Source organism: Akebia trifoliata, chromosome 13 (genome assembly GCF_017979445.1).
Source record: "Akebia trifoliata isolate Shusen 1 chromosome 13, ASM1797944v1, whole genome shotgun sequence".
Lineage (NCBI taxonomy): Eukaryota > Viridiplantae > Streptophyta > Magnoliopsida > Ranunculales > Lardizabalaceae > Akebia > Akebia trifoliata.
This window is the reverse complement of record NC_141387.1, coordinates 31,443,376-31,457,326: the sequence shown is the minus strand read 5'-3', so window position 1 is coordinate 31,457,326 and position 13,951 is coordinate 31,443,376.

The window sequence follows — 13,951 nt, the reverse complement described above, 5'->3', positions numbered from 1 at the left end:
ATGATTAAGATCGTATGCTTTGTTTTAAAACTTGGTAGTCCATTTTGTCTTGTTTCACATGGATATCAAGAGTTGACTCGCCTTATTCGTCTTGTCTCGGATGAGATTAATTATTTAATTGGATTCTTATTATTTATTTATACTCGAATAAATTTATCTTTTTTATTATTAATTGGATTATTAATTATTATTTAATTGGATTATTATATAAAACTTAGTTGGATTACATGATGTTCAGCCAGAAGTAGGGTTGTTAATGGATCGGGTTCAGATTGGATTGTGGTGGATTTGGTGCCAATCCGATAGAGATCGGACTTAGAACTTATCACATCAATTAGTAGGATCCAAACCCAATCCAATAACAATCGGATCAGGTCAAATCTGATTTGATATATATTATTTAAATAAAGTCCATATACTTAAATAGTATATAATATATAATTTATATATTTTCTCACATTTTAACATACCTGGTCCTTATCAGATCAGGACATTATATATCGAGAATCTATCCAATGACATAATGGATCAGTCCTTATCGAAATTCAAACTCTCAATTAATACCACAAGTTATCATATCGGAATGGATCAAATTTCAGTTCTCATCTGATCCATTAACAACCCTAGACCCATGGCCATATTTTTAATTTAATACTATATATTTAAATAATTAAAAATAAATTATTTTTCTGAAAATATACAAAGTCCCAGTTGACTTAACCGAGTTTTGGAGTAGCCCAGATTTAAAAATACAAGACAAGTCATATGGACTCTCAAGTGAATCAATGTCAATGACGATTCAAATTGAATGTCTCACTTGTTCATGAACAATAATCCAAGATGAATCATCTAGATTTTGGATGGTTTTCAAAAGCTTGATCTTGGATGGAATCCATTTTTCATAAATATAAAATAGAGAACCATCACTTGTTTGTTCCAATAGGATGGCTATCGAGGTATTGCAATTATTGAAGTCTATTGAAGTCTTTGTGGGGAGGAAAGTGGACACACATATTACATGATGAGGGCTCCACCCTAGACTTCATCAACACCAGTTTGGTTGGCCTGATAGTGATGAAGGCTTTAATTTAAGACTTCTAAGAAATGATCTAAGGAATTTTCTTCTTATTTAAGGTTCCAACTTGTAACATAGTTCACACCGTGTGAGCCCCCTAAATGATTGGAAGTGTTCACTTGAATTTCCTTTGATTGTGGGATGAGAAGATTGTTCACTTGGTCAATCTATTTTGCATTTTTACTTGTCTCTTAAAGTAGGTGGGGTTTGGATTGACTCGGATTTTGATAAAATTGGAATCGAACCAAACATGATCAATTCTACAAATTTGAAATCGAACCAATCCAAATCAACCTTGATTCGGATTGGTTTTCGGTTCTCATTCTTATTATTTTGAATAGTAAAATTAAATTAGTTAAAACTTAAAACTAAGAAAAATAAATATTAAACAAAGCATCGACATACTTATTATTTCATCATAAACAAAACGTCATGCATAACACATTAAAATTAAAAATAATGAAAAAATTAGAAAATAAAAATCATTTAACACTTATCTTGTAAGAGATGATTGAAGATCAAAGTCATTCTTAAAATTAAATGTTGTTTGTTGCTTGTTCAAAGTTGAAATCAATTGTTGCTTGTTGTTTTGTGATTAAAAGTAAGAAGACACATTTTTTATGAATTTTTGTTAAAAAAAAACAAAGAAGATGAAATTGAAGACTTTGATGAATTACCTCTAACACACTAACATAGTTGAGAGAGAGTAGAAGAACGAAACTACGAAAGGATTTTATTTTTAAATATATAGATTAGTTCGGTTCTCAGATTGGTTTGGTTCTATTATACCCTTAATCCGGAACCAAACCAAATTAATCGGATTTTTTTTTTTTTTAACAATCCGCACCCGAACCAAACCATGCTCAATCCAAACTAATCCAATCCGAAAGATGAATGGTTTTAGGGAGAAATTAAGATGTTTTTGGTTAGAAGTTGAAGAAATTGATATCTAGGTCATTTCCAATTAATATTTAAGAAGACCCAGTCAAGAAGCAATGCCATCAACAAAAAATTGAAAAGGTGAGGGAGTGGGGACAAATGGGACATGTAATTAGTTGAAAATATAGGGATGTCTCAAAGTTTTGTGGGGACAAATGGGACATGTTATTCATATTTTCAAATAAAAGTTTAGCCTCACGTTGACACTCTCCGTTAAACAGACAGTTGAAATGATATAGGTTTTCAAGAAAAATGTACCTCTAGATAAAAAAAAAATTGTGTTGGTTCCTAAGCGATCAATATTGATTTTTAGGAAATATTCATTATTCCTCTTATCTCAATTGTTTGTTTGATGGAGGAGTTGGAATCTAGTGTTTTCGAAAATAATAAAATGAAAAATGAAAGTGATGTAATTGTCCATAAGTGGATTTGTGGCTTATAATCCAAGACATTGAATGCATTTTTGGATGTGTGGTTCGATTGGAATTATCCAACTAATTAAAAAAGTATTATGGTGAAGCTTATAAAACATTAATAAGATAGAGACTGGGGTGGAGCCAAGATTTTCCTGTAATTGAGGCAAATTATGGTTAGTTGTTTAGTGAAGATAAATGGTTTTATGGAGAAATTAAGAGGTTTTTAGTTAGAAGTTGAAGAAAATGATATTTAGGTCATTTCTAATTAATATTTGAAAAGTCCCCGTCAAGAGGCAATGTCATGAACAAAAAATTAAAGAGGTGAGGGAGTGGGGACAAATGGGACATGTAATTAGTTGAAAATATAGGGGTGTCTAAAAATTCTATGGGGGCAAAAATTGGAGGGAGGTGAGGGTGTAAGGGCAAATAGGGAGAATGAAGACATATGGGGCATGTAATTAGTTGAAAATATAAGGGTGTCTCAAAGTTCTGTGGGGGAAAAAATTGGACGGATGTGAGGGTGTGGGGGAAAATGGGGAGAGGTGAGGGAGTGAAGACAAATGGGGCATTTAATTAGTTAAAAAATATATGGGTGTTTCAAAGTTTTGTGGGGGCAATTACCCCCACCAACTCCTTACTAGCTTTGCCCCTGTTTGCGAGCACTCTGAGACCCTCCTTAACATCCCCCACAGCCTTTAATCCTCTATCATCAAAGACATCGTTTTGACGTCTCATCTCATTCAAGAGACCGAGTTATATCGAACGAGTTAACTCATCTCCAACGAGATAGAGCCTTAAACTCGTTTTATAATTTATTTATTTTGTTAAGCACTCATTTTATAATTATTTATCCATATATACTTCTTCTTTTTTTATTATAAAAGTAGATATATTAGAATATGTTTAATTATTAAATCATATTTTGTTTAGTTAATAAATGTTTAAATTAAAAAAGAATTAATTAAAATATACAAAATCTCAGTTGACTCGGACAAGTTTTACTAAGAGTCATCCCATTTGTCTCCCGAGATTTTGTGCATGTGAAATGCCTTGTCTATCCGTCTCATTCATGGACCTATCTCGTCTCGTTCATGAACTAAACCGAGATGAATCGGCGAAAGACCTTGTTTGTCTCGTTCATGGACCATACAGAGATGACTTGCCGTCCGAGTCATCTCAGTCTCTGACAATATTTAAAACCATCTCACCACACCCAAACACAAACAGGGCCCATTACTATTTATATAAAAAAATAATAAAGGTAATCTGGATCTAATACCATATCTCTCACACACACACACACACACACACACAAACCAACTGAACTAAGCGTAGAGGCCCAATGTGAGATATAGAGTTTATCTTTGGTTTGGGCCGTTTGGGCATGAATGGTTGTTGTTGTAATTTTTAAGTTTATTGTTAGGTGTCAATGTGGATGACCCAAAAGTCCATTATAGTGGCCACCTCCACCTGCACAAGATTTGAGTGGAAATATGTTTTGGGTTGGTCCAACCTAGTTCTATTTTAGACAAATTTGACCTGGGGATTCGTATAACCAAATTCGAGGATCACATCTCTGCTGTACAAAACTCCTGATGAAAAGTCACTGAGATAAGACCAAGATGGATATATTTACCTATTTTGTCCAAACTATATATTTACCCATTTTAGCGTTGTTATTTAATTTAAAAATTAAAAAATATTTTAAAAAAAACCTAGAAAGTGGCATGTTCAAACGCACATGTATCAAAAGGGTTTATTTGTAATTTTAAATATTGATTGAAGAGTTTTTGAAGATTAAAAGGTCAAAAATGGTATTTTTGTAATTTTGAAAACTAACAACGTGATTATATGGTCATAAGTTGCAATTTTCTTTTTCTTTTTCTTTTTTATCAAAATGACCCTGATTATTTTAAATTTAAATATAAAAGTGGGAGGCATATTTGGCCACTCAAATTTTGGTATCAAATCACTTCTACTCCGCCTTCTCTCTTTATAATGGTGAAGTAAAGATAATTTAAAATATTGATTAAAGGGTTTTTTACAATTACAGCGTAAAAAATGAGATTTTGTAATTTTGAAAACTAAGCAACGTGATTGTAAATTTTCTTAGTTTTTGCCTAAATGTTATTATATTAAATTTAAATATAAAAGTATTGGTATTTATGGTTACTCAAATTTTGGTGTAGAACTGCTTCTACTCCACCTTCTCTTATTAGACCTTCTCGGAGGAGAACTTCAACAACTATGTGTCGGGTTAGTAGTTAGTTCTCATTATCGCTCCCTTTATTATAGTTTCTTGCATTAATGTATCACTGTTATATCTGTTAATTGTCCAATATAGGTTTATGCAAATTCCACTTAGATCTCACTATAAGTATTGAAAAGCTAGTGTTCATAGAAGAAAAGATTCGTGTCGTGCGAGTTTAGATATATAATACTTGTGATGGGGCTCTAACATAGGCATAAACACTGACATCAAATATGAGAGTACTTGTAAAGGACTCTAGTAGATCGATTAATATCATGTAAAAAGATCTTCATATATTCACTCCCCAGTGTTATGTGATTTTTTTAGAGTGTAAATTAGGGGCGCAACTTGGTCTGTTCAAACCGAGAACTGAGCCAAACTAATAGCTTTGGAGTGGTTTGATTCGGTTTGGAACAAGTTGTGGTTCAGTTCTGGGTTATGAAAATGGAGAACCGATCAATTTGGTTCAGTTCTCGAATCAAGCTTGTATAGAACCGAACCCCTATGCAATAAATAAATATATATGTAAATAATAATTAATATGAATTATTTTAGGAGTTAGGACATAGATTAGTATTTTTTGTGTGGATAAACTAATGATTTTTTATGGATAGATTAGTGATCATTGTATGAAATTTTATGTTTATTATATGTTTGTTTTATTCATTAAAAAGTATTATTTACAATTTATAAGATATTGGCAATCTGTAGAATCAAACCGACTTTAGTTCGGTTTGGGTTAGTTTGGTTCTGGTTCTTATTTAGTAGAACTGACCTACGTCGGTTCAGTTTCAATTTGACCTCAATCCGAAACAAACCGAACCAAGTTGCACCCCTAGTGTAAACCACAGAAAAAATTATCATTATCAAAGCCTTTTCCCAAGGATTCGGTTTAAGTGATTCCAAGGGACTTTTGGGGCTGTTAGGGATGATTGGTTATGTGGTTGTGGATGAAGGTAAGTTTGTTAAGAATGATTTTAATGTTTGGAAAAAAATTTCCTAGAAGAGACGAGTAATTTGGAATTGGGCAAGTTTTTTTTACAATATTCGTTGCTTAAATTCCATTTGTAATTTGTTTTCTTCCAATGATGGGTGATCCTAATTAAAGGGAAGGAAGTACTTTGTAAAACATTTTTTTTTTTTAATTAATTTATTTATTTATGAAATGTGGATGAATTAATCAATTGTTTGCTCTTACATATGTGCCTTAGCACATAAGTTTTTAAGTGTAACCAAATGCATTATAAAGATTTTGCTCTCCATTCTGTTTTTAAAAGCATCCATGAGGTTCCTCTAGACTAACATTTTGGCTAGTAAGGGAAGAATTAATTAACAGGGCTTTATAAAGTGTATTGGAGAGGTAGCTCTAAGAATTGATTTTCCAATTCAATTAGACTTATTGAACACTCCCATTGGTGTGCATGCCTCCAAAAGGAATTGAACCTGAGAATTTGCCAATTACGAGTTGTATTCTTCAACCATGGATGCATGACAAGGATCATTGTACATTGTAAATGTTATAGCGTAAGATATTAAGGTGCATGAGATGCACTTGATCATTCACAAATGAAAGGTTGTCATGAAAATTGATATATTTAGAATATATATTCTACACCCAAAGATCACAACTAGGGATGATTATTAATTGTTCTTATCATAATTGGAACGGTTATAAACTGTTTCTAAAAGGGGTTTTTCTAATACTTAAGAATAATTAATAACCATTCCTCGTTATGGTTCTAAACCCTTCCAAAATTTTATTGTAGTAAGATTTCCAACTTGTTTTAAAATTATATTACACAAATAGTTCCTAAATTTTAAGCCATTCTTGATTTGAAAATAAACCTATAAAAAATCGCCAAGAGAAAACCCTCCATAAGCATTCATACAAATATTTATAAATTAATTAATTAATTAATATACTTAAAACAAGGCATTTAAAGTCTAATTTTTTTAACAATAACCAAGAAAAAGATTCATGGACTTCCCATCACAACATCCATTTTTTTGTCCATCGTAATAAAAACTACAAAAGTAATGTAATAAAATCCAGTCAACAATTAAAACAAGTAAAAGATAAATTACAAACTAATTGATGAAATCAATAAAGGTTTGAGGCATGCAACATATGATCCCGTTCCAACTTTGCCTAACTTTGAATGATAGTTATCTGGTTCAGGCAGTTCAACATCACCTTTTTCAACGGCATCAATGATAACCTTGTATGCATCTTTCGAAAGAGGTTTTCCGTGAATCATTTGAGGCTCATTCCCAATATAAGCTCGTCCAAAAGCAACAACATGCTTACACCAAGATAATATTCTGCATTGTCTCCATAGATTTGAAGGTTGATCGGGTGAGATGGAAACTAAAGTTGAGGTAATCCATTGTGGCATGTTTGATTGAACCGATGTGCTTCCTTGGATCACTTGAACCACCTTCTATTGTAATACAAAGCAAATCAGTCTAGAAAATTAAAATGTATCGGTGATTGGTAGGGCAGACATTCTAAATGTGTCGCGGTTAGATGATAATGACATGTTTGGCACCATATTAAGTGGCGGATGGAGTACGTTGCATAGTACTAGCAAAAGTGAGCTTCTATTGCAACACCAACTTTTACTAAGAGCACCTCAAGTCTGCGATTAATTATTTGGTGATTTCATATGAATTGTGGTCCTCTTAGCAAAAGTTGGTGTGGCAATAGAATCACCCTAATAAAAAAGGCTAATCTCCCAATTTACAATGCATTTCTATATGCACCACTTTTAGCAAGAAAATCTGCTACATAAGTAGTATTCCCATGAGTATGTATATGGGTTTCTGTCACATAATACAAAATTGTGTTAACAGAACCTAACATAATTATGTTATAGAGACTGATAATGTGTGCGCATAGTTCCATGGATCCTTCTATTAGAACTAAATTTAATTTATCTGCATTGGCGTTTGATTATATATGGAGATGCTAGACTTTCTGTTTTCTACATAAAGCATTTACATGATGAACCTGTTAGTTAGATGGGATCTAATTAAACAAAAATATAGAATAAGAAGTGCAAACCTTAAAGAGCTTCTTAGTTCAGTTGAAGTGCAAACCTAAAATCAGCTTGTGTATGGTACACAAGTACCATTCTTGGAGGTTTGATGAAATTCAAATCTGTAAATTGTTAACAGATGAGAACTTTGTTAGATCTAGACTCAATCCAGACCTGATTGGATCTACCACTGTACTTTATATGAAATTGATTTGGTATACTATTCAGAGTTCGGGATACATATAGGTGCATAAACCAACACTCAACTCAATGTACAAAAAGAGCAACAAACATGTATATATGTCAACCAGCAAATTCACACTCCAATACTCAAGAATTTTATAAAATATAAGAGATACCCAGATACTAAATCATCACTATTTTCATATTTATCAAGTAATAAACATGTTAGAAAGGTCAAATTATACCTAATGGTCTCTGAAGAGCAGTCACAAATACATGGAGGACATGAAGCTTGACCTGCTAAATTCCCTGTTAAGCGCCAGTACAATGAACATGATCTTCTTCACTTAACCATAACTATTACTCACAATTCAAACATGCTCATATGCACAAAAGATGACTGGCAACTGATTTAAGTCCCAACTACAACTGATTGAATCTCTCTTAATTCAAATCCAACCTCATCTGAACGATTAATTTCGCCATTTCCCTTCGTAGAATTGGCACTTGTTTGACAAATTGGACAAATGGGTGTCATCAACAACCATGAATCAACACATTGAGCATGAAAACTATGCTTACATATTGGAAGTAATCGACACTTCTCACACAACTTGAAGTTCTCCAAATAACCAGCACACTCACTAGGACTCCTACTATCCTACTCTTATGCCTTAAAATCAAAGCATGGAAGCGGCAAAAAAAAATGTAGAAAATGAGCCAAACCATTATAATATTTTGTAATGTTGAGATTATAATTTGAACCAAACCATTTGTAATACGTGTCATGTCTAGACTTTAGTTATCAATGGCGCTGTGAAAGCGCCAAAAAAAAAAAAAAAAAGTAGAAAATGAGCCATATTATGTCCAAGAATCTTTAAATTTCTTACTTAGCTCTCATAAGGAGAGATTCAAGCAACAAAGACATGTTAGAAAACAATGTTCTATTGCATGCAGTTAATATAGCTTCTATTTACTTACATTTTTTTCATGCAATACTTAAAAGAACCTTAGATGCATGTAAAATGGAATATTGTAGCAACAAAATCTTGAGACAAAATTCAAGGTTGGGTTGTGTCTGGACATTTTTTTCATGGGCATTTCTTTTTGCAGGAATTTTGATAATTATCGAGACGAGAGAACTTTTGGTAGCAATCATTCCTTGAAATTCAACCCGCCCAAAATCCCTAACAATCTCTGAATTAGAAAAAGAAAATTAACCAAACCCTAAGAAACACTATCTACGCTTATTTCTCACAAAATGTACAAATCCAAATCAAAGAAAAATTAGAACCTAAGATAGGGAGAAACGATCTGTAGAGATGAATCCATCACCACTTCAATCGAATTTGACAGAATCTTGGTAGAGAGAAATGATCTCTTGCTTTGAAATGTACGAAAAAATACCAAAAACCAATGTGCTTTAGCGAAATTCTAGAAATCCAAAACACAAATATGTTTAAAATATATAACATGGATGACCAGTCAAAAGATGGAAGTACGAGTGTATAATCCAACAATTCCAACCAGCAACTGAGATGCAATCCGGGGTTCAAATGTTGAAATCTAGGTTATAAATACATGAAATCGTTACAAATAGAATCCCATCTAGAAAGAAAAAAAAAAAACATCATCCACCCCTTTAAGCTCATTGAAAACCTTACAGTCTTACACCAAAAAAACGCCATTAATACTACTATTAATAGCCTTTAAAACATTGTTGTTGGTACTAGATAGTTAATTGGTGCCTCTACAATAAAATTTCCCAATTTCCTACGATACCAATTGTTATTTTTTGAGCTCAACGAAAACACATACAAGGGACTAACATTAGGATATTTATCTCCTTGCCTCACAGATCACCAACGATGCTCTTATATAATGATATCAAAATCACATATTAACAATAAATTTCAACACATCATTGTAAAATGAAACTAAAGCAAAGTCGCTAGCAAAGCTTAAAGAGCGGTTGAGTTCCAGGAACAAAAAGAGGGAAAATCTAAGAACCCTAGACCCGATCATGATGTCATTTCTACAATTTCATGTTTGGCATGTTGGGCCTCCTCGAATGGCTTTTCCAAACATACTCTGCTAAGGTTTGAATTATATTAAATTTCAAGCAAACCCCATTGATTTCACACCTTATTAAACAAAAATTTAAAAGAAAAAAACCAGAATTTAATTTATTAACTCAAATATTAAAAAATTACATGTTAAATTTGGTTACTATGTTGCAACATGAAAAATCACTTTTCAAATTTGGCAATGGGACAAGAGTGCTGTTGTAAAGAAACCAATCTGCTCCCTCCGATCTATGGTGTATTTCTAATTGCTCAGTCCTCAAGTTGCTCCATACTAAAGCACCAGAATATTCAAAGCGTCTCGACTCCTTAACTTCATACTATGTTAGAAAGAAGCCACGACTTTCCAATTATATTCGAAGTTTGTCCCCAAATTGAAATCGTCTCTTGGTCCATTCAAATTGAAATATTCCATTACTAAACTTTCCTCCACTCATGAACCATATCTCTATATCAGTGCTTGTGATCCTAGTATAATTAAATCCACCACCATTGCATTCTCCGATCTCCGCATTATGACCACCACCAACACCACCACCGGTGCACGAAATGATATCTTCAATAACTATCTATTGTAAAATTCATAGTTTTTATTTCATATAATATTGAGGATAAGATTTGAACTCAAGACCTCTTAAGTGTTACTTGTAAAAAAGTAGTTTTTTTCTTTTTTGGTGAAACATAAAAGAGTTTTTTCCTTTTTTTCTTGTATTAGTTGAAAGTCAAAGATTCTCTTTGCTTTTCTGGTTATGAGAGTTGTAAAGACAACTCTTCATTCTTTAGTCTCACATCGAGTAAATAAAAGAAAAGTTTTCAACTTATAAATAATCCCTCTCTCTTTATTACTTGAGTTAAAGAAATGAAGAGAATGATAGATGAGAATATTCTCTATTTTTTTTATTGAAACTAATACGTGTACAAGTGTTGCTATATATAATACAATTGGAGAATCAATTAAGATATAACGTATATATTCAAATTTGAAATACAAAAACTGAATCTCAGATTTTATGCATCCTATTCTCTTGTGCTTGAGTTGTGGTGGGTGATAATAGCTTTGTGATTTCTCATTTCCGTTACTTGAGTTTCGGCTTGTGATTCGGCGTCAGGTGCACTAATATCCCCCCGCAATCGAAATGGCAGATTTTGCAATTGAAGATTGGCATGTAACAGAGTGAATCAAGGAGCATTCAACGCTTTGGTGAGCAAGTCAACCAACTGGTCTTTTGAAGAGACAAACGAAACTTGAAGCTTTCTTTGTAGGACTTGATTTCACACATAATGAAAATCAATTTCAATATGCTTGGTTCAGGCGTGAAACACTGGATTGGATGAGAGATATGTGGCACCAATATTGTCACACCATAACGTTGAGCAGTGAAGAAGAGAAATGTGTAAATCATGTAGAACCGATTGAATCCATTGAAGTTCCACATCGGCGTTGGAAAGAAATTTATATTCGGACTCAATGCTACTTCTTACCATGGTTTGTTGTTGTTTACAACTCCATGAGATTAAGTTCTTGCCATGGAAAATACAATAAGCACCCACACTTCTTTGATCGTCGATATCCCCTGCCCAATCAGCATCACTAAAGCTATGAAGAGCTTGATTAATTTGTCTGGTAAAGTGAAGGCTGAATGAAATGGTATGCTTAAGATATCAAAGAATTCGCTTCACCACCTGCTAGTGGGGTTCTTTTAGTTGATGCATGAACTTGCTTATGCGATGAACACTATAAGCGAAATCTGGACGTGTAAAATCAAGGTAATGCAAAGCTCCAACTGTACTTCGATAAAGTTGAGGATCACTGAAGTCGGCACCTTCAAATTTAGAGAGATTGCAAGTGGTTGCCAAGGGAGTTGCACATGGTTTCACGTTGTCCATGTTTACTTTCCGTAATAGATCACCAATGTATTTGCGTTGGGTTAATAACAAATCATCACCCATACGCAAAGTTTCAACACCAAAGAAGAATGATAATTGCCCAAGATCTTTAACTGGAAAAATTGAAAATAAAGTGCCAATTAATTGATCAATAGCCTTAGTATCCGAACCTGTAACAATTATGTCATCCACATAGATGAGGATGATTATTTGTATTTTTCCTCGCTAAAAAGTGTAGAGAGAGGTGTCAGCCTTGGAACCTTTATAGCCGATTGTTTGCAATTGATCCGTGAGGCGAGAGAACCATGCCCTTGGTGCTTGCCGAAGGCCATAGAGACTTTTTTTAATTTGTAAACATGATGAGGATAATCCGGATGAATAAATCCTAGTGGTTGTTGCATATAAACATCCTCTTATAGAAATCCATGAAGAAATGCATGTTGAATATCCAATTGGCGTAGTGGCCACTTATTAGAGACTGCAAGAGAGATGATGAGCTAAATTGTGGTTGGTTTAAACACCGGGCTAAAAGTCTCTGTAAAATCAACACCGTCATGTTGGTGGAAGCCTTTAGCAACAAGGCGGGCTTTGAATCGTTCAATACTATAATCCGCTTTTTTTTGACACGGTACACCCATTTATTCCCAACAAGATGGTATTCTTGTCGGGGTGGAACTAGATCCCAAGTTCCATTTTGAATTAAGGTATTGAATTCCGAAAGCATTGCATTCCTGCATAGTGAGTGTTTATTTGCTTCGGTGAAACAACGTAGCTCAATTTAAGAAGTATTTACTTCGGCAAAAAGTGCTTTTGGAAGAGGATATTTGATGTATCCAATGTATGACAATTTCGACTTGAGGTTATTTGTTTGTGACCGTGTGACCATGTGATGTGTTGTAGCAAACGTAGACACTTGGCTCGGCAATTTCAATAGGCGTCGAACTTACAGCATGCGGGTCTGGAGCGTTGGCATCATCTAGATGGTGCAATGTCGTCGTAGTGGCATGTGGCATTCGATCAAATTCAAGTGGCGTTGGATGAGGTTGAGATAGGTGTATTTAAAATTTGTGTGTGCGGACGTGTGGAATGCAAATTAAAAGGAAAGGATGTCGTTCAGACTGAGAGTGACAGAAAGAAGGAGGATCTGATTTTTGATATGGAAAGAGAGATTCATTAAAGACCACGTGCCGAGAGACATAGATTTTCCTATTGATAAGTCTAGGCATTTGTACCACTGATGTGAGAGACTACAGCCTACAAAAATGTAAGTTTTGGAGCGAAAATCAATTTTGTGACGATTATAGGGTCGTAGGTTGGGCCAACAAGCACAATCAAAGACCCGCATAAAGTCGTAGTTTGGCTTTTTGTGATATGTTTTTTCAAACGGAAAGTGGTTATTCAAGATTTTAGTTAGCAAACGATTAATAATATAGGTAGCCGTTTGAAAAACATCTTCCCAATAGGAGTGAGGAAGTTTTGAATGAGCTAATAAAGCAAGTCCCATTTCAACAATTTGATGATGACGTCTTTCAACCAAACCCATTTGTTCATGAGTATAAGGACATGCAATACGATGTTCAATGCCACAATTTTTGAAATGAGTATTGAGTCGGCGAAATTCACCGCCCCAATCAGTTTGTATCGCTTTAATTTTTGTATCAAAGTGCCGTTCAACAAATGTTTGAAATTTAAAAAAAATATTTTCAACTTCAGATTTATTTTTGAGGGGGAAAAGCCAAATAAATTTTGTACAATAATCGAAGAAACAAACATAATAACGAGATTTATAGCTCGAGGTAACAACACTTGGTCCCCATACATCCGAATAAATTAGTTCTAAAGGTTGAGTTGCATGATTAACAGAGTTTGAAAAGGTCAAATTGTGGCTCTTGGCCATCTCACAATCAGGGCAAACAGATTGCCTTTTATTAACTTGAACATAAATTTTATTGGAATTTAACATATGATTGACAGTTCGAAAATTAGCATGTCCTAGTAGACGATGCCAATCAGAGATGGAAATATGAACACCGAAAAAGGCAGAAGAGGTAACGCGTTGAAGTGGTGGAGAAAAGCAA